The following is a 22,639-nucleotide window of genomic DNA, read 5'->3' as shown; positions in this document are numbered from 1 at the left end:
AATGTTTCCTAAGTCAGACCTTCTATGAGGATTAGATCTAGGTCACCTTCCCCTAAGAATGTGGATAAAGACTCTTAGAAATCATTCATTCGGTAGGTCAAAGATCTAGATCTCCTCCACCTACTAATCAAGATTTTAGTTTTGTTGATCATCCTATTGTTGTAGCCAATCGTTATGAAGTCTTCCTTCAGGAAGAGGATCCCTCCACTTCCTCTCTACCATGAATTTTAGAATCTTGTCTTGGAATTTTAGACGAATTTCTCTCCCCCATCACAAATATGGACTTAAGGATATAATAGCCACTTGGAAACCTGATATTGTGTTTCTCCAAGAAGTTAAAATTAATGGTAACCATATTTCTTTGTCTCTATTCCATGTGTGGAGAGATGCCTCTTTTCTTCATACATCACATATAGATGGTAATGGAGGGGCTATCATTGGTTTTGCTCCTTGGGTGAACAAATTTGTTATTGATAAAGGTGAGGATCCTTCACACAGTTGTGTATGGGCCCTTACTTTTATCAACAGACAACTCATTGGTTTCCGCTCTATTTATGCTCCTAATTGCATTAAAGATAGAAGTGTTTTATGGGATTGGATTGCTAAAAACCTTCCAAATGCTAATTGGTTTATAAGAAGTGACTTTAATATGGTTGAACATCAAAATGATAGAAGTTGGCCCAACTCTAGTAAATTAAGTAATGAAGAGTTTGATAAATGGCTTTATTGTTAGAATTCCATTGGTGTTTTAGCCCCTATCCACAATAAAATTCTCATTCATGACAATAACTAGTTTACTTGGTCTAACTGCAGATTTGGGGAGGATAGGAAACTTAGCAAGCTGGATAGATTCTACATTTCCCCCAATCTATAGGTCATTGAAGACTCTCATGGCCTTTATGTTAAATTTGATTATTCCACTACTCTCTCAGATCACTACGCTATCCTTTGTACTATGTCTAGTAATGTTAAGGCTAATAATGACTCAAAGCTTCCTTGCAAACTTAATACTTCACATTAAAACAATCCTTCTTGTGTGGCTTCTCTTGTGGGTCTTTGGAATTCTATCTGTAGCATAGGAAATAGGAAATCATCACAAACAAGATAAACATAATAGCTCAATCACAAATGCATAATTGCAATGATCTATCCTAAACAACACTCAATAGAGACATGAAATAAAAACATTCAAAAGCAAAGATTATGCAAACCAAAGATGTGATTTGAATGCTCCTTCATGCGGCTCCATTGTTCTTCTTTCCTCTTCAAATGGTTTGATTGTGGATCTCACCTACAAGTGCACATACATGATTGAAAGCAAGTAGACAAGATTTTTGATCAAGAGTACTAGAAATTCGATAGTCTGATTAAGGATTAAGAATCAAGGGGTTTGATTGAAGAAATTCATCCAATTTATAGAAGAATTGGAGAAATGACAAGATTAGCATGATTCAATTCAAATAGAAATTGCAAATCAATATGACAAATTATGACAAATTATGCACTTTCTATGCAAAATTTGTTGATTGATAATTTATGACAATTTATGACAAATTTCTATGTCAAGAATTGATTGATTGTTAATTATGACAAATTATGACAAATTGAAATGTCATTCGCATGAATTTAGGAGGGAAATAGGAAGAAATTGAAATTAGGAATTAGAAAAATTAGGAAATTAGAGAATTAGGAGGAATTAGAAAAATTAGGAATTAATAAATGATGAAATTAGGAATTAGGTAAATTAATTAATAATCTTTCATTTATTAATTAATTCACAAAGAGGAATAATTAGCCAATTAAATGAACATTTAATTGTGACACAAAGACTTAGGATAAATAATTAATTATTTAATCCTAGAGGAAGAAATGACAGACAAGGTTAAATGATTAAATCATGAAACCCTAGAAGATGAATTAGAAATGCGAGAATGACAATTAGGTCTTGATTGAAGATAATTGATATCGATCATGATTCTGATTAAATGATTTGATTGATAAATATGCCAATTGACGAGGAACAATGACTAATTGATCCAAATTGACATAATTGAGACAGACAACGAGCGATGACAAATCGATCGCAAAATGACAAGAATTGACAAGAGGACAAGGATTGATGACAAAATAGATTGCAAGACGACAAGATTAAAAATGACCACGATCGATAACAAATCGATCGCAAAATGACAAGATCGAACATGACAACGATCGATGACAAATCGATCGCAAAACAACAAGATTGAAAACGATAAAGATTGATGACAAATCGATAAGATTGATAAGAGGACAACGATCAATGACAAATCGATCGCAAATCGACAAGATTGATAAGAGGACAAAACCCTAATTAGGATTGACGATGTCCAAAATGATGACAAATTAGCACGCATATTGATGAGACAAGATAAGTTCGATCAAAAATCATGACTGGATAGCGTTGTCGACAAGACCAAATTTGAGAGCGAGACGAATGAAGAATGTAGAAGAATGACTCGATGCTCGCAAATGATAAAGACCAAGTGCGTAACATAGGAGAAATGTTAATGCTATGCAAAAACCTAAAATAAGGCAATGCGCAAATGTTAAAGTATGATTCCGCAAGCGTTGACCATTTTTAGGTGTCTACACTATCCCCAAACCTAAAGAGGGTGACTCTTATAGGGAATTGTGGTATCATGCTATTTCACAATGCACTAAATTCTTATAGGCCTTTGGAAGGAGAATGACGTGGTAGCGTAAACATAGAGAAAAAACTCTCAAAGGCAAACTTTAACATAACATAAAATTATTGAATACCAAGCTCGATGATATAAATATGCAATCTTCTATAGCTTCTTTGGAAGCACAAATCTGTAAAATTGACAACTATAAGGGTCAAGGTGTGAAAATCAGAGCTAGATTACATTGGGCCAAGGAGGATAATAGGGTCTCCAAATATTTCTTCAATTTTCTTCACCACAAACATAAAAAAGAGTATATTGGGGACATTCAAGATGAGAAGGGTCTTCTTCATACAAATTCAAAAGAGATTACAACCATGTTCCAGAATTATTATGAGAATCTTTTTAAAGAAGAAACACATTGGCAGGATGTTCAAACAATTTTGGAAGATATTATAAAAGATCATATCCTAAAAAAATTGGATGCTGACTATAGCCACTTTTTAGATCGTAATCTCTCCATTGAAGATCTTAAGCATGCTATTTTTTCTATGGCTGCTAATAAGAGTCTAGGTATGGATGGAATTTTAGTGGAGTTCTATCAAACAATGTGGCAATTTATTAAAGATGATTTTTATATGTTGTATTTAGAAGCTTTGGAGTTTGGTTCATTATGGCTTGATATTAATAGTTGACTCATCAAATTAATTCCTAAAGGAAAGAATGAAGATAAAGTTGTTGGTTGGCGTCATATTACCTTGCTTAATACTTCTTACAAAATTATTGCCAAAGCACTTGCTACATGAATTAAACTTGTGGCTAAAGGTATTGTTAGAGTTGAGAAAACAAGGTTCCTTGGAGGGAGATATATTCTTGATAACCTTATTCTTGCATGGGAAACTTTAGAATGGGCTCAATAATTAGGTCAAAATGGTATCATAATCAAGTTGGATTTTGACAAGGCATATGATAGAATGTGCTGTAGATTTATTCTCAAAATTATGCAATAGTTGGGGTTTGGATCCAGGTTGTGTAGACATGTTGAAATGTTGTTTAAAGATGCCAATGCTCAATTAATAGTTAATAACAAGATATCTGATACCTTCCCACTTCAACACTCAATCCGACAAGGCTTCCCTTTATCTCCTTTTCTTTATGTTTTGGTTATTGACGCACTTGGTTATTTGTTGTAAAAATATAATCAGATGGGCTTAATTAAGGGCATCTCTCTTCTTGGTAATGTTGTGGCCACGGATTCACATTTTGTTGATGACAACATGCTGTTTCTTCAAAATTATGAAGAGGAGATTTTGAATGCTATGGCTGTTATTAACCTTTATTTCTTAGTTTTAGGGTCTAAATTAGCTCATCCTAAAATTGAATTCCTCATGAAATAAATTGATAAACCTTCTTCTTGGATCCCCTCAGAATGGAGGCAAATAAAACATGGTCAAATCTCTTGTTACCTGGGCATCCCCTTTGGTTTGGGTGTATCTTTTGCTGAGATGTGGAAATGGTTCCTTAATAAACTAAAAATTAAGTTATTTTCTTGGGAAAACAAGTTTCTCTCCCTAGCTGATAAGATTCAAGTGGTCAATCGGATTTTCTTGGCTTCACATGTGTACTATTCATCTTGTTGGATGCCCTCACAAAAAGGTTATGATGACCTTATCAAACTTGTGCGTCATTTACTTTGGTCTAATTGGAGTGGCAGTGTTGGTTTCAAATACACTTCGTGGTTGCATTGCATTTAACCGAAAGCTAAGGGTGGGTTAGGCATATTGGATCCCAAAACACAAGGAGTTTGTCTAGTAGCAAAATTGATAGTTCGAGCTATTGTTGGAGATGAACCATGGAAAATCCTAGTTCATTTTTGTATTAGCCAAGCCTCGGTTAAAAGAAAATGGTAATCTATCATGTGGGAAGACAAAATCTTAATGACTCATTTCTTTCATATTAGAGATTCGCCTTCTTTACAATCAATTTGGAAGGCATGGCAACAAGTGTACAAATACTTAAATTGGAAAAATCATTCATTGCAACATGGCTTTAGTTTTAGTTCCACTTCTATCTGGTGGAATAGATTGGTCCAATATCAAGGACAACCTCTTGTTATTTCTTTTAAAAGGCATGCTTACCTTTTATTTAAGAAAGGAGTCTACTAGTTTGGTGACCTATGGGATTTTGCTGCTATGGGATGGGATAATTGGCCTAATTTATAGAGGAAGTTTGGTTTAAGTAACAGGCTCAAAGGATTTTTTTTTTTGATGTCCTTGGTGCCCATTGATCTACTCACGAAGTTGTGTACTCCTTTGAAATGTAATTGTTTCAAGGATTGGTGGTGGCTTTCAAAGCATCAATTTATCTTTTCCCATTAAAAGAAATATATTTAAAGCTTCTATTTGTCTTACCTTTAAAACTCAGACTAAATAAAAAATGGAAATGTAATTTTTAAGAGAAAACTTTGCGAAAGTTGAGTGCACAAATTTGGCGGTCTAAAGTGGAAGCTAATGCTTAAGTTTTAGCCTGGAAGATCTTACATTTTAAACTTCTCGTGGGTAACAGATTGAGATGTATGATGGTCCAACCAGATAAGTGTGTCTTTTATCATCAAGCTAAAAATATGAAACATATTTTTTGGGACTGTGTGGACAAAAAAAGTGGAATGTTATTTTTAAATATATCCCTGCCATATTTGATCATACTCTTGGCTAGAAAGAAGCAATCTTGGGCCTTCATCTTCAGAAGAACATTGTTGTTGATTCTATGAGGCATGTTATATTGTTTAACATTTGGAAAAGTACATGTATGGTTGTCTTTTCAAACCATGACATTCATCATGAAGGTGAAATGCTAAGATTTTACTCTAACATTATTTTTCAGATTGTGTTTTTGTGCTCTCAGCTGCAGGGAAGACATAAGGAACATCACAAGATTAGCATTTACTTGGACAAGATCAAACTCCAGTTGCTACAACTTCACAGAGTTGACATTCTATGTTCAAAACAACTTCAACAAATTTTTAAATTCCACATTTAAGGTTTTGATAGGCTCTTGAGTTGTTTTAGGTGTATCTTGTTGATCTGTTTATGTTTTTCTAGGCTAATCAACCATGATATTGTATCTGCTTTCATGTTTTAGCATTGCCCAGTTTTTGGAGTTGGTCTTTGTAGACATCCTATTTAGTTTTAACTATTCATGTTTAATCCTTGGAATAGTTTTGTCAATTATTCTTGGCAACTAACCGTTTCCTTCTTTTCTGTGTATTCTATTATTTTGCTTGATTCAATACAAAAAAAAAAACTCTAAATTCAGTTTCATTAATACTATTATGTGCTTAGACAAAATTATAGTCTAAATTAAGGCCCAATAAACAAAAGGAAATGCAAGAAAGTTGATTGTAATTAATCTCATAAAAAAATTATTGTAAGGGAGATAATTTACATGTTGTACAACGGATAGAATTTCTATTTTTTGTTTTTTAATTTTTTTTGCTTTTGTAAAATGTAATAACAAAATAGAATGCTTTTTGTTTTTTCATTTTTATTTCACATATTCGCTATCAATTAAATGATTTTTTATTTTTATTGACGGAGGTTTTTTCATGCACCTTGACTATAATAAGCCTTTACGTAATGAGTATTAAAATTACAATTGTGATTTCTCTTATAATTCAACTTATTTAAATTCTTAATAAATATCCTTAACTATTATCATTATTTGTTGGAGAGAAATGGCTAGTCATTTCTAAAAAGATTAAGAAATTATTATTACAAGAATTAATGAACTAATTAATATTTGATGTTATTCTTTCTTGATGAATTCATATATATAAAATGACATAATGATGATTGGGGTTGATGGAAATTTTCTTAGCATATATTATAGACGAATACAAATTTTTACTACATGATACAAGATGCAAATACATTTTCCATATTCAACATTTCTAAAATTGATAGAGGAAAGTAATCTTTAACTATTTGTCTATTCTTCTCAAAGGAAAACTTTCTTTGAAATTAAAAAACAAATCTTTACTTGATGCAAGCCCAAATATTAGTTTCTTTTTTCTTTTTCTTTTTTATCTTTCCTTGTAATCATTTTGATTAACTAATGTAATATGTGATGCATTTCTTCCTAAAAAGACTAAATTAGCAATGAACAATTATGTCACTTACTAAGATTTGTGGTATGGATTGTAGGAACTTGCATAAAGAGGTTTTCCATCAAGTTCAATGTATCTTTCAATAGAACTTGTAAAAATGATTAGTATAGCCTACCCTGCTTTGATACCATGTTAGAAATTGGGATCTTAAGATAGTAATAATTAAAAAGCAGATATTAAATAAATAAGATGAAAATCATACAACCATAAATTTACACATTACACAAGATATACACGGGGAAAACCCTTTCGGATACAAAACCCCAAAAAGCATCATTTTACTAAAACACTTACAAAATATAGTCTATCATAAATAGACTGAACTTGACGATACTTCTCATTACTTCCATATATACCCTAATACCTTATGTGCATAGAGATATATCTCACTATAAAGCTCCAAATTTATTCACACTCAAATGAGATCTAGAACCTTCTAAAACATAGGAGGAAGGGTGGTTTTACTAGTCACAAAGGGTTATTTCACTAGTCACACCTTTTCGATAACCCTCATTCATAAATAATTACTATTCTAATAGTTATTAGAGTATAAATATTTCAAATAGGATATGCTTAATAAATCATATAATATATAAGGTTTTATAACATTATATTAGAACTCTGTGTGAATGTGTGTGTGTGTGTGTGTATTATAAGGACATATGCACCATAATAACATTATGCTCTAACATTGATTAGGGGTACCAACATATTGAGAATTATCTATGCACCCAAGGCCATGATAATTGGGGTTTTGTTTGATATGAAGAGGTTCTAGTATTCCTTGTTCATGGTGGCCTAACCCTTTGCCTTGATAATGCATGGTTTGAAAAATATTCTTACCGATGGGATACTTGTCACTTTTGAAACAAGATACGAGTCCATTTCTATAGGTCTATGATATGGAAGGAATGATAGGCTCTTGAAGTAAACCCGATTGGACAAAAGTGAAGAATCCATTTGATATGTATGGAGGGTTCATGAATAGATTGGATAGGGGTGATGAGATCTTGAGGATTATTAGGTTTATGAGGGAGATAAGGATATTGAAATGTATTGGGATCATTACATGGGGATGAAGGGATACTTTGATCTTGACTTGGGATGGGATCTTGGGAGCTGGACCAAATGGAATATTTTGGTCATGAGCTGGAGTAATGAGATGGATGGAAGGGATATCTTAATATTGCTTAGGAAGTGGATTTTGAGTGGCACTTGGAGGGGTAATTTGATCTTGATATGGAAGAGGCTCATTGGACAAAGTGGGAAAGATGGGATCATGAGGGGGATTAAAATAAATATTTTGCTCTTGATTTGGAAGGGGATCATATTGGATGAAATGAAAAGGGATGATGGGATCATTAGCAGAGATGGGATTTTGGTCAACAATTAGATGGGATAGAAGAGTTTTGGTATCTCAACTTGATTCATTTCAAGACTTGTTTCTTCATGAGTTGGATTATTCTCTTAGCATAAATCCAATCCTAATGAGAGGGCAATAGTTTAAATATGTATGGGAGATTTTTGGATGGATTCAATATTTTTGGCATGATAGGGACAAATTTTGAATAGGACTTTCTATAGTGGTCTTGATTGGCAATGGAGTGCATGATGGTGTTGGGTCTAGGATTTCTAGATCATAGATAGAATTTGTATCAATAATTGAATTAGCTTGGACTTCATGACTATATGTTGTGGATAGCCCTTGGAGGCCATCTTGAGAGAATTGGGTTATGATATTATTTTTTTGATCGGTTGGGTTATGATATTATTATTAGATAAGTCGTTGTATGTATATCATTGTAGTGAATCTTTAGGAGATTATGGAGAGATGGAGACTTCTTATGGGATAGCTTCTTCAAGGTAACCATTAAGGGAATCACATGAAGTGCGTATACCATGGCCATGGATTTCATCAATGTAATTACTTTAAATCAATCCCTTTCTAGACATGAATGTATGCTATTGATCATGTTTGGAATATGTATCTTGATATATGTCTAATATCTCACTAGGTAAATCATTACGATGATATTCAATAGTAATGTCACTTTGATTATTAAGGTCCTCAATGAGAGTTTTCAATTTTGCACAATTAAGATTTTTATGTCCTTTGGTACTATAGTATTAATAAAAGTTGGTATCTTTCCACCATGTAGGTTTGATTTCAAGTTCATAGTGAACAATTTTAGGTAATGTGATAATATTGGACTACACTAATTTGTAAGGCAGATTCAATATATTCCCTTAGAGGAGTGTATTTTTATTGTGATGTGGAGTTCTTTGCAAGGATTGTGACAATATGATTGTTTGGTTGCATGTTCTTTTGGGTTGACTAATGGTATCTATTGGGCCAAGGCATTTGTGGTGTGATAGTGGATATGTTGATGGGTTAATTATTGAAACATGTAGGGATGAGTAATTGGTTAGCTAATATGTTTGTGTTAAGTGACTTGTGAGCCTAGGGATTGACCTTGTTTATTCCATTTTCATTGTTTTACTTCATAATTTTCATGAATTTTCATATGATTTTAGACAATTACTCAAACTTTATTAGCTATCCAAGTTTAATGGATGATATATATGTCATATGATAAATTAATGTGTGTTTGGGGATATCTATGAGATGATATGGTTTCTGATGTTAGAAATGATAGGTATTGTGAATGAATGCTTTTTGGGGAACCAACTTGTAGCAACAAGCTCAATTGATAACTTACAACCAAATGTGACTACATGTAACATGTTCCTACAACTCACAAGGTAGTGGTCGTGGAGGTATTAGTCATAGTGCAACTATCAAGGCTATGGAGCAATTGTTGTTACTTTCTGTTAATATTGTCAATGAAGAATAAGTGAAGTCAGAAGACAAGTAGAAGCTTGTAAACTGATAACGAACATGGTCCATAATGATATTGCATGTTTCCTATTCTAACTATTCTTGATGTAGTGTGAATTCAGTTGGTATTATGACACCCTTAACTCTTGCTAGTTGGGTTTTTATTACCATTTATGGAAAGATTAAGTCATTTCGTCATTTTCATGAAGGATTGGAAATTGTTAGGTAGTTGTTTAGAGTCATACAAAAATCCAATCTCAGGCTTCATGTATAAATCTTAGATCCTATCAAAGTTGGAAGTTTACCAAGAATATATCAATCAATTAGGTGTTAGATTCTATCATAGTTTCTTTTTCAGTCGACAAGATTATTATCAAATTATATATTTCTTTTTAATTTGAATAAATGATCAAATGTTGATGTGACAAAATTTTGAGTTAAGATCGAGCATTGAAAGAAGAGGTTACAACACTCAAGCAAGGGCCACTTGAGGTATTGTGACTCTCTTTGTAGTGTAGATTATCAAGTTGTTCCTAATAGTTAGATTATTAGATAATTTGTTAGATTATATTGTCAAATGATTTTCTTTAATTTAGATTCATATGAATGGTTGAAAATATTGTTATAATAAAATGCGTGTCATAAGTTGCAACATAGTTAAATTCTAGTACATAATCACTTGCAGCCATTGTTGTGTCAAATGATTAGTGACCCACAACAACTACTGTTTAGTTAGAATTACTTTCAACATTGTTATGTTTTCAATTCAATCTATGACTTTTAGTTAATTTTCTATGCATAGCTAATAAAATAACTTAGAGTTCCCTTAGCTACACATATAGTGCCAACATCATCCAAGAAGACATGTCCCTAGTTGATAATTAAATGAATCCCTCTAAGATAATATGTTATTTGATAATGGATATGTTGGTCTATTGAGTTGTATGCATGACTTTTCTACATCAACTCATACTTAGTATCAGTTGGTCATTACCTTCAGAAGGTTTTCCATAAAGGCGACTTTTGTTACCACCTTACCCCAGAGGTACTAAAGAGGACAAGTGGGGAATTTAAAATTGTTATTTATGAATTTGAGGGGAATGTACCCATACCTCCTAAGTACATGGGAACTTTTCCAAAAGGGGGGAATTTAATATTGAGAGGACTGGATTTGTGTGAGGATTTGTAGTCATATCCCACTTTATCATTTTTGAGGTGTGTACACATGGTTAGAGGAGGATTTAGAGGGGGATTAGATGATTATTGATAGGTTAAGAAAAGTGGTGGAGGATTGAAAATCAAATATATAAAAAAACATTATTTAATTTTTTAGAAGATTTGAGAAGGATGTTGAATATTCTAACACATAAGATTGTTGGGGGTTGAATCAGTTGTATAAGATCTTAAATTTATTCCCTTAAATCAGATCTACAACAACTTAACTTTAATGCTTAATTCACAAAAAGATATAAGCATGAATGAACATGAAAACCAAAACAGACCATACACAATGAAACACCAGATTTTAAGTGGAAAATCCTGTTAGGGAAAAAACCACAAAGAATGCTATTCTCAATATATAAACACATATTAGGGTGACACTGATTAAGGTGGTTTTTATAAAGAAAGGCTCACTACTAGAGGTTTACTACCAAAGGGCTCATTGCTCAAAAGAAGGAAAGAAAGAAAGGCTCGTGCTACAAGAGGGCTCACTACCAAAATGAAGAAGAGTAAAGGAGAAATAATCCACCATTGATGCACCTTTGCAACTATAAGATTTGTAGATATCTTCAACTCACTACTTTCAATAGCTAACACATGAAAGTTCACATTGCTCAACACTTTTCACCACTCAAACACTGATCATCAAACAATCAAGGAGATAGATCCTCTTTCACACACCTTCATCACCTTCCTCTTTATTTCATAATAAATATATATTTATATCATCCTCACATATGCAAAGTCTCCCAAGGTCGGCTAAGCATCTTAACCAAGCATAACTTAAATTAGGTCAACTCTATTGGGTGAAAATTTTGTAAATTGGGGAAGTTCACAAAATTGTGGTTCAACCATAGTATGTGAGATTAAATCTCTCCTAATTATAAGGGAAGGATCCCCCTTTTTCTTACTAATCTCTTTTATTTAAAACAAAAAACAAACTTTGATTTTGTCGTGCTTGTGAAGTGTGTACCTGTTCCTATAGCTGCAACACAAAACACTCAATAAATCATTACAAGAAATGGTTAGAAAATTAATCAACGAAAGATAAAAACCATATCTAATCAATCTATTGCCTCCTAGTAAATGTGAGTATGAATTTTTCTCTCAGATCTGGTTATGCAAATTCCAGTGACTTGACTAAACTTAAATGGAGGATTTAAATGATGAAGATGCATAAGCTAGCAAAGATAATGATTAAGCTACATGATTCCATGATTATTCTAGAAAATAAGCTAGATTTAAGCTAAAATTGAACATGATGACAATGCTAAAATGATAAACTAAGATTGCATATGCCTATAGTAACAATGCTTGAATGCAAATGAGATGGGATCGAGATCCTTATTGCTCCAAAATGGGGTCTATTTATAGGATTTCCAAGGCCAGGGGTGAGGTGGCAAGAAATGGTCAAGATTAAGTTTGAAGATATCAATGGTTAAATTGGAGGAGGTTGGCAAAGAGGTTGGATGAAAGGGAACAATTGGAGGTTGGTAGAAGAAGAGGTTGGATGAAAGGGAACATTTGTCATATCCATGGTGACAAGTGTGAAGAGGCTTCTAGAAGAGGGTGGATGAAAGGGAACACTTAGTGACAAGTGTCACAAAGCTTTGCTCATGAGAGAGCAAAGTGTTTAAGGAAAGGGGACATGGTGGTTAGGATGTGCAAGCTAGGATGGTTAATTAAACCTGGGGTTAGATGGAATGAGTTAGGTTTAAAAGGGGTTAGGTTAGGTGGTTAAAAGTTAGGAGAATTTGAATTTAAAAATTCAAATAATAGGAAAAGGCTAATTAATCTCAACAACTCATAAATTGATTTGTTTTCATTAATTATGGGATTTAGAAGAAATGAATTTGATGGGGGAAATTAATTAATTTGAATTAATTAATTAAAGGGAATTATGAAATGAACCTATTAAATAAATCCTTAGATTTATTAATAAGTAGATGAAAGGGATATTTTAATCAAATTGCTTAGTGAATTCAATTAAATTGGGAAGGGGGATTAATTAAATAATTGCTTATTTAATTAATTATCTTCAGACCATTTTTAGGTGTATACAAATTCCAAATCTAAACGTGGGTGGTGCATCTTCCTATTCTCTTTTTCCAAATAGATTTTATTCTCTCTCTCTTTTTTTTTTCATTTCAGAAAAGACGTTACAATTTGGAGCAGTAATGATTAATACAACTTTGAAGTTACTACAGAATAAATTAAAGCATGCTAATGAACAATACAAATAAAGAGAAACAAAGTTTTCATAAAGGCACACAGTCCTCTGTTGCTTCTTTGGGATAAGAAATAGTGTTCAAGCACAAAGTCTTACAATCACTATAATCTTATCTACCTTTTATAAATAACTTTTGTAACCCACGATATTTCACTAAGATAACAAAGTAAAGAACAAAGTCTTTGTATTGATATCTCATTACAATTTTGATAATCTTTTCTCAAAATAACAAAATGAAGCTCAAAGTCTTCAAATCGCTACCTGTTGTACTAATTGCTAATTCTATTTAAGAAACATTGAAATGTAACACAAAGTTTATAAAACAAAACTTGTTCTACTCAATAATATCTTTCCACAATGCTTTTAATTGATCTAAACAAGACTTTATAACAATAATTCCATAATAATACTCTCACCATAAATAAGAATGTAATCAACACAAAGTCTAAACACCAAAGAATCCTTATTATTTGATCAAATTTGTAAAATAATAATATGAACTCAAAGTTTTACTTTGCTCGTCACTTCAACAAAGTTTCTTTGCATAAGATTAAAGATGATAATTGCAATGAGAAACCTCATATATATAGGTGAGGTGCAATGAGTAATCTAGGATAACTATGACTAAGTCAAAAAAGAGTCCTACTTGACTTAAGACTTGTGCATATTCTAGATGCAAAAACATGAATACAACATGACACTCGAGGTGTCAAGATCTAATTGCAAAAAATGCACCTACTACTTTAGAAATATGAAAACTACTAAGTGTCACCAAACACTTCATCATGATCTTGCTTCATTAATTCATTTAGCTTTTGAAAAGTGATCTCCATTTTTTCTTCAACATGTCCCTTGGTAAGGCTTGTGATAACTTTGACTCGAGTGATGGAATCTCCGAGGCTCACATAACATTTTTTGTGCTTCTTTAGAAGAGAAGCCAAATTATCCAAATTGACTTGAATGTCTATTAACTTATTTGTATACAGTGAAAATGAATGATGAAAACAATAATATTGAAAGAATAACAAAGATCCAACCACAAAACCCTAGCCTAACAATGAAAATCATCCACCATACATAAATAAAAATACCTAAGATCATGCAAATAAAAAAAACAAAGCAAGATATACCATTCACATGTCTAGTAGGGTTTCAATCTCCATTTATCTTGTTTGATACACTTGCTCTCATATTTTATGTGTGTACAAGAGCTCAACAAAGAACGAAAATGTGGTTGATATCTTGCTTGCAAGAAGGCTTGATTTCATAGGATTGATTATGTCATTAGATGATTAGAGTTGAAAAGGAAGAGGGCATCCTCTTATATAGAGAACACTATAAGAAATAGAGGGATAAGATTAAGAGGTGTAAAGGTAAATGGTCGTCTAGGATTAAAGGGTAGGTAGAGGAAATAATTAAATGATAAAGGGGGTAGGTAAGAGAAGAATTAAGAGACAAATGACACGTGTCATGGGTAGAAAAGACTAATGAATTAATTAAATAGATTAAGATTTATTTAATTAATAGAGGAAGTGGGATCAATTAAATAAATAAAATATTAATAAAATATTTATTTAATTTAAGAAAAGGACAATTTAAATAAATAAAATTATTTATTTAAATGATGAAAGGCTTAGAAGAGGATTAATGAATTAATTAAATAAATAAGAATTTATTTAATTAATAGAAGACTTAGGATAAAATAATTAAATAAATAAAATATTTATTTAATTAGACGACAATTTTAGGTGTCTACATTTATATGAAAACTACTAAGTGTCACCAAAAACTCCATTATGATCTTGCTTCATTAATTCCTTGAACTCTTGAAAAGTGATCTTCATCTTTTCTTCAACAGGTCCCTTGGTAAGGCTTGTGATAACTTTGACCTGAGTGATGGAATCTCTGAGGCTCACATAACATTTTTTGTGCTTCTTTAGAGAGAAGCCAAAATATCCAAATTGACTTGAATGTCTATTAACTTATCAATGGAAGATATTGAGAAGACTTCTTTGTCCACCTCTTCTCCAGTGAGCAAGCAAACTTCTTTGATAATAACATCTTCATGAAGAGGCTTTTAATTTTCATCAAGGAAGGTACAAGGAAGTGCTGATATCTTTTCAATGATCTCTTTTTCTTTGTCATTACATTCCCTTTGGGCCTTTCTCATATCCTTGATAAGCATTTATAGGGTATCAATTTGATGTTCTAGAACTTCCCTTTGTTCAATGTACATATCCCTTGAAGGAAGCACTCTATTATCAACCAGAACATCTAATTGAAAATCTTCTAACTTCAACCATGAGTCGAAGTCCTTCTCTTTTGTCTCTAACTCCTTTGAGAATAGATCCAATGTTTTATCTATCTTATACTTAACACCCTCTAGATTATTGATTAGGACAATTGCATAACTCATGAGATGTGTTCCTTGGCTCAATATTCTGTCAATCCACTGACCAAATATTCTTCCTCATGAATTGACTTGCTTGGCTTTCTTAATGACCTATTCATCAACTAATGAGTTGACTGGCCCAATTATGTTTGAGGAATTTGTTATCTTGATTAGTACATTGGTGACTTGTTCCACCTATTTCTTAAGTTTATACTTCTTGATATTTTCCTCATTATACCTTGCCACAAGATTATCAAAAGATGATTGAGCATCTTCTATTGTTACTTCATGAGTTTGCTTACCCAGTTCAATCTTGTTAATAACACAATCTATGGGTTGGATCTTATCTATGTCTGTATCTGGAGAAGGAATAGCCATTTATACATACTTGTTTTTTGACTTATCCACCTTTACCCTATCTAAGGACTTGGCCTTCTCCATACCCTTGGGTTTTACAAGAACCAACTGACTAAAGTCAAATTCATCTAGGGAGATGGCTTGATTTTTAGTTTTAGGGGTGTTGGATTTTGCCAAGATCAAGAGGTTAATGAAATGTACAAGATAGAGACATAATATGGGACAAGAATAAACTGTATTCTCATCAATAGAAAATGATCAATAATTGTTACATACAATGTAGATGAGCCTGCTTATATAGGCAAGGCCATATGGATGTATGAGCACACAAACATGACATGTGGCTCAATAAGAAACAAGGGTAGGTAGGAAATAGGTGTGGGTAGGTAGGAGAAATAATATAATATTCCACATGAGGTGGATCACCCACCGAAGGTGGAATTATCACTCCACTATAAGTGGATATGATAGTGTAATAACAAGATCAACACCATAAGAGGTGGAATTTCTCCTACACACACTATCCCAATGTGGCACAAACACCCAAGTGTCTCATATCCAAACTACTATGAAATGCATTATCCTAAGTAAACTTAAGTAAGTGTAATAATATCCATGATGAATAATTATTTACATCAACACCCCCCCTTAAGTGCAACTTAGGGGAATGCACTTAAGTCTACAATGCAACTAAGCAATGCAAGATGGGTCCCGGCTACAAGGCCATGTTAGGTACCCATGCACAAATGCAAATGCATGCAAACCAATGCAATGAAATCTCTCACAAAGTGGGGAAAGAGAGAAAAACCCAATGGGAAAAAACCCTCCCCCAAAAGAGAGATGAAAGCTATACAAAAAACTCTCAAAGAAGTATGTGAGGAACAAAACCCCATGTGAGGAAAAAGTCCCCCCCATATGAGAGAAGAAGAGAAGTCAAACTGTGATCCCCCCTCAATGAAGAATCTGCACCAATGATAGAAGCTCGATGTATGAAGAAACTGCTCCACGAACGTCGAACAACATTCCTCCCCTTAGGAAGAAACAAAACCAAAGGTGTATCCATGAAGTCTCCCCAATCATGAAGGGAAGATGTATGAAGAAAACTCATGATGAAAGGAATCTTTGAAAACTGCTCAAGTGTCCCCATGTCAATGCTAAAAGATACCCCTTCCAAAGGTGGTAAACTGTGCTACACTGCTGAAAAAGGCACTCCAAGGTCTAGTGGAGATGGATGTAGAACATGTCCCAAAGAATCATATGTCTCCTCAAAGAATAAAGAGACCTCCTCCAACTGCTGTACATAAGTATCCACAATCATGTCAACCTCGAAAGAATGATCATGTAGAGAATGAACAAGAGGGTCAGAGTGTGCCCTCACAACAATCGAAGAAGGATCATCTTCATCAAAGAGAAGATGAATGTCATCAATGATGTCTCCCAAATCTGCAATGTAGGATTCCACAAACAAACCTGCAATATCTGTCATGTAATCATCCCATGAATCTGAAGCTGGAAGACAATGTATATCCTGCTGCACTGAATCACATGAAGGCAAAACTGTCGCACTATCTGCATCATCAGGTGCAATAGGTGATGTGATATCAATAAGAGGAGATGAAATACAAGACTCAAGAATGGGTTCACATGTGAGAATCCCCATGTTCAAGTGTCCAAAGTTCTCCTCAAAATCTGAATCATCACAATAAGTGTGATCATCATGTGTAGAATCATCAAATGTGAAATCATCATCATCAACAAAATCTGAAAAGGAGTATAACCGAGATGCATGATCAACTACCCCAGTTGCAATGATAGCTCTAGTCTCCATGTCTCTAATAAAAATTGAGTCAGGTGTGAACTCCACAACTCTCTTAGTTGCGCCATGTGTGATTTGATAGATAGAAAGGAGATTGTTTGTCAAGTGGGGTACACACAACACATCATTGAAGGAGTTATCCCCAATGTCAATAGATCCTTTCCCAATCACATCCATATATGTATGATTGCCCATCAAAATCTGTGGCATGGTGCAAGGCTCAAATGTAGAGAACATAGACTGTGAAGATGCCATATGATGAGAAGCCCCTGAATCTAGAAGCCATCTCTCTAAATCATGACTAATAGTAGCACATAGAGCTTTTCCTTTTCTTGTTCCAAAAGAGTGAGTCTTTCCACTTGTTGAAGCCATGAATGCTTGCCCTTTTCCTTTTGAATGTGAGGAAGTGGAAGTTGATGAATCATCCTTCTTGTAGACTTTAGGCAAATCAATGTTATGCTTTTTGATGATATGTGTGAGTTCATCAATCTTCTTAGTATGGCAACGATGCTCCTCATGACCAATCTTTTTACAATAAGCACAAGTAGGTCTCTCCCTCTTTGGTGAATTATCTCTCTTGGAAGAGGATGAATCTCCTTGTTGTGGAGAAGATGGTGTTTTTTCCTTAGGTTTTGATTGCCATTTCTTCTTGTTTGAGTTGTCCTTTCCTTGATTTCCTTTGTTCCCTTGATTTGCCACTAATGCTTGAGACTTAGAAGAAGCCTTAAGAATGCCCATGCTTATCAACTTATTTTGTTCCATCATCAACATTTCATTGAAAGCATCAAATGTAGGCATTTTGTAGCTTGAACCCATTGTCATCCTATGAGTTTGGAAACTAGAAACAAATGCTGCATATTCTTGTGGAAGCTTGCCTATCAAGTTGAATATCAATTGAGTATCCTTCTTATCAATGCCATAGTCTTTGAGTTGTGCCCTCAACTCATTTGCCTTAGTGACATAATCTTGTATAGTATCAAAGTTCTTGGGATCTAACATGGTGAGATCACTATCAATTTGATATCCCCTAATCTCATCGACTTGACCATACAAGTCTTGAAACTTTTGCCAAGCATCCTTGATTAGAGTACATTTCTCAATATGAAAAATGAGATCCTTTGATACATACTTTCTTAAGGTACCAATTGCCATGATATTTTTAGTGAGCCAATCTAAGTGACCAACTGGATCAGCCTTAGGATCAGCTGGAGCAACAATAGTTCCATCAATGTAATGAGTGAGTCCTTTTTCCATAAGTTTACTCCATGCATCAATTTTCCAAGTAGCATAGTTATGTGGAGTTAAGAGAGGAAACTTAGAAGAACCCATAGCAGCAAAAAGGAAAGAACACAAGAGCACAAAAGCACAAGAGACACCCCCCAAATTCAATCAATCAAAGTACCCCCCCAAAAGTGATGATTTTGGCACTTTATACTTAGTGCGATTACAATGAGCCACTTGCAAAACAAGGCAAAGTGGACTTATGATGTAAATTTTATAACTTCTCAAATGAGATAAAAGAGACTTCAATCAATAGTGCAATGAATCTAACTGAGATTCAAGCAAATATACAAGTACCAAGAGAGCCAAAAGTGGCCAAGATCTGAAAGTACAATTTCTACTTACAATGACATCAATTTGATAGCATCATGTGAAAGTAGATGAAAAAATACACACTTTCAAAAAAAATGGCACCTAAAAAGGAGGTCAGATGACCCCAAACGAAGCCTCTGAAGTTGCAAAAATTGCGATTACTCAGGGACAGTCACCAAAAACTGCATTTTCTGAAAAATCCGTGCATCAAAATCAAAAAATTCTTTCACCACTGCGGAGAGCACGAAATTCTAGCCCATTTCAAAAAAAATTGCACCCAAAAAGGAGCAAAAATGAGCAAGTTATGGCCATTTGAAGTTGAACTGCAAAATCAAAAATGCAAATGAGAGGGGGTCTAAAAATTTTCAAACCCTGCTGATGTGGCGCTGACATCAGCAAGTCAGGTGATTAAATTTGACGACCGTATGACCATCGCAAAAACTTCGCCCTCTGCTGACTGGGCGTCCGTACTGTACGGATTTAATGACTGGACGGGTCTGCGTGGCAGATGACTGTGTGTACGTAATGCTGATTGTGCACTGTACGGAAGCAATGATGTGGTGTCTGTACGGATGGGTTTTATCCGCGAGCCAGTGGCCGCCTGCCATGTGGCAGGCGCGGTCCTCCGTTCTGGTTGCTGCGTGGCGGGGGAGCTGGCCGAGCTGGGAGCGGAAGTCGGCGTCGGAGAGGAGATCCGGGCCCGGGAGCGGGGGACGGAGGCCCTCGGTGCTGGCAGTGCCGAAGCGGAGGAGTAGGCGGAGAGGGTGCTGCGGGGGCCGCTCGCAGGAGGAGATGGTGGCGCGCGGCGTTCGGAGCATGGAGCAAGGCGGTGGCGTTGGAGGCGCTGACAGGACGGGCGCGGCGCAGTGGACGAGGCACGGGGTACTCTGCGGGCGGCACGACAGAAGGAGGGTACACGGTCTGCGGACAGGTACGATAGTGCAGGGACAGAGTACGGCGGCGGAGCAGGGACCGACGGGCGGAAGCCGAGGCGCGCGGTCAGCGAGGCGGCTGTCAGAAGGTACAGCGCGCAGAGCAGGTACCTGCAAAACAACAGGTACGGCGAGCACGGGGGGGGGGGGGTCTGCGGACCCCTCAAAAAATCGTTTTTTTTTTTTTGATTTTTTTTTTGCTTTTTCGGAATTTCTTTTCAATTTTTTTTGATTTTTGATTTTTTCGAAAAAATATTTTAGAAAGGAAATTTTTTTTTTTGAAAAACAAATACAAATTTTCGAAAATCCGTACGAATAGGGCAAAAATGGAGAAAAAAATTTTCTCACCAAAATAGGCCAACTTTATAACCAAAATTCATGGAAACGGCCTTCCGGACGCAATGGAGAGGTCGGATCTGGTCTAGGATGCCTCCAAATGATGATGCTCCTCAGATCTGCCTCTTGACGTCGCAATAATGTCTCTTCAAGACGAATCAATGAAGCTCCAATAGCTCTGATACCATGTTGGATTTTGCCAAGATCAAGAGGTCAATGAAATGTACAAGATAGAGACATAATATGGGACAAGAATAAACTGTATTCTCATCAATAGAAAATGATCAATAATTGTTACATACAATGTAGATGAGCCTGCTTATATAGGCAAGGCCATATGGATGTATGAGCACACAAACATGACATGTGGCTCAATAAGAAACAAGGGTAGGTAGGAAATAGGTGTGGGTAGGTAGGAGAAATAATATAATATTCCACATGAGGTGGATCACCCACCGAAGGTGGAATTATCACTCCACTATAAGTGGATATGATAGTGTAATAACAAGATCAACACCATAAGAGGTGGAATTTCTCCTACACACACTATCCCAATGTGGCACAAACACCCAAGTGTCTCATATCCAAACTACTATGAAATGCATTATCCTAAGTAAACTTAAGTAAGTGTAATAATATCCATGATGAATAATTATTTACACCAACAAGGGGTATTGGAGACTAGCCAGGGTGGTAAAGGTGCATCATATTCTACCCCTGTGGTCAATACTTGGGATGAAAATTCATTGTTCTATATGCTTGTGGTCACAATAGGAGGAGTGGTAGTTACTATTGCAGGTGGGTTTTCAACAACTGAAACCTTAGGAGGAAGTTCAATTTCTGACATGAACTTATCAAAATCTTCTAACATGGAGGAAGTCACTTTAGACAAATTTGGAAGGAAAACATTCCCAATGTTATCTTGTGGGGTGTCTAAAGCTAACTCACTAGTTTTTGTGGAAGGGATGGTGTGAATCACTACACTAGGAGTTTTAGACGCATTTGAAATGGTGGAACCAAAAGGAATGGAATTAGAAACTGAAACCAGAGGGGGAATTGTACCTGGAGAATCATGAGATGTAGGAGGGATGATTTCTTGCGTCCCTTCAGACTGGGAAGTACTAGGAATTTTTGGTAACCCCTCATCATCATACTCCTCTTCTTGTTCTTTTTCTAATTCTTCCTCTTCCTCTTGTTGAATTTATTCCTCAAGCAACTCTTCTTCAACTTCTTTCTATATTTTAGTATCCTACGCTGAGGATTCTCCTCGATTCTAATCCTTACCTTTTCCAACTGTGAATTTGAATTTAGGAGCATTTGGAGCTGTCAGATTGGTGTAGGAGCACCATGTCAATCTTATGTGAGTAAGGCTATGTGATGGTTTTTGATAAGTTTTTAGGGCCTTTTGACATATAATAAGGCCTTTATAGGCCATTTATGATGTATTTGAGTCACTTTGAGTCAAATAGGTTCATCTGAAGAGTTGTCAAGTTGTCAATTTTGGAAGTTGAAGAGTCATGAGTTGTAAATAGGTAGTTGAGCAGTTGGAAGGTGGAAAAATAGTTGGGAAACATTATAAATGGTTTATATAGGCCTTGTGTGGTCGAAAGAGAGAGAGAGAGAGAGAGAGAGTAGTATGTGGTGGTGAAGAATGTAATGTGAAAAACTCAATTTTATTGTATTTCCTATCATTCCATACTATTTATCAGTATTGTACGGTCTGGTACGACCATTAAATGAAATATTATATGATTAGAATTGATAGAGTAGTGTGTTAAGATCATTTTGGCTTTGATCTGAAGAAGTTTCATCAAGTTTTGAGCATTTTATGAGAGTTTTTGGAAAACTATAAGCATATTAAATTGCATAACTCCATATTTATCAAATGAAATAAGCTATAAATTTGTGGAATGTTTCTTGGTTGGGTGTGTTTTAATATTCCTAAGTGGTTAGGTCTAACTCCTAGGTTTACATATTATTTGGTGATGCCCTAGGACTATATTTTCATGTTGCAGACTGGTAAATAACAGTAAACAACAAGTGTTTGGTTGAGTAAACAATTTGGAAAGTGTGCAGAAGGGATTTGAGGGGTGGT

The sequence above is a fragment of the Cryptomeria japonica genome, chromosome 6, assembly GCF_030272615.1.
Source record: "Cryptomeria japonica chromosome 6, Sugi_1.0, whole genome shotgun sequence".
In the NCBI taxonomy this organism is placed as follows: domain Eukaryota; kingdom Viridiplantae; phylum Streptophyta; class Pinopsida; order Cupressales; family Cupressaceae; genus Cryptomeria; species Cryptomeria japonica.
This window is presented reverse-complemented; position numbering follows the sequence as displayed.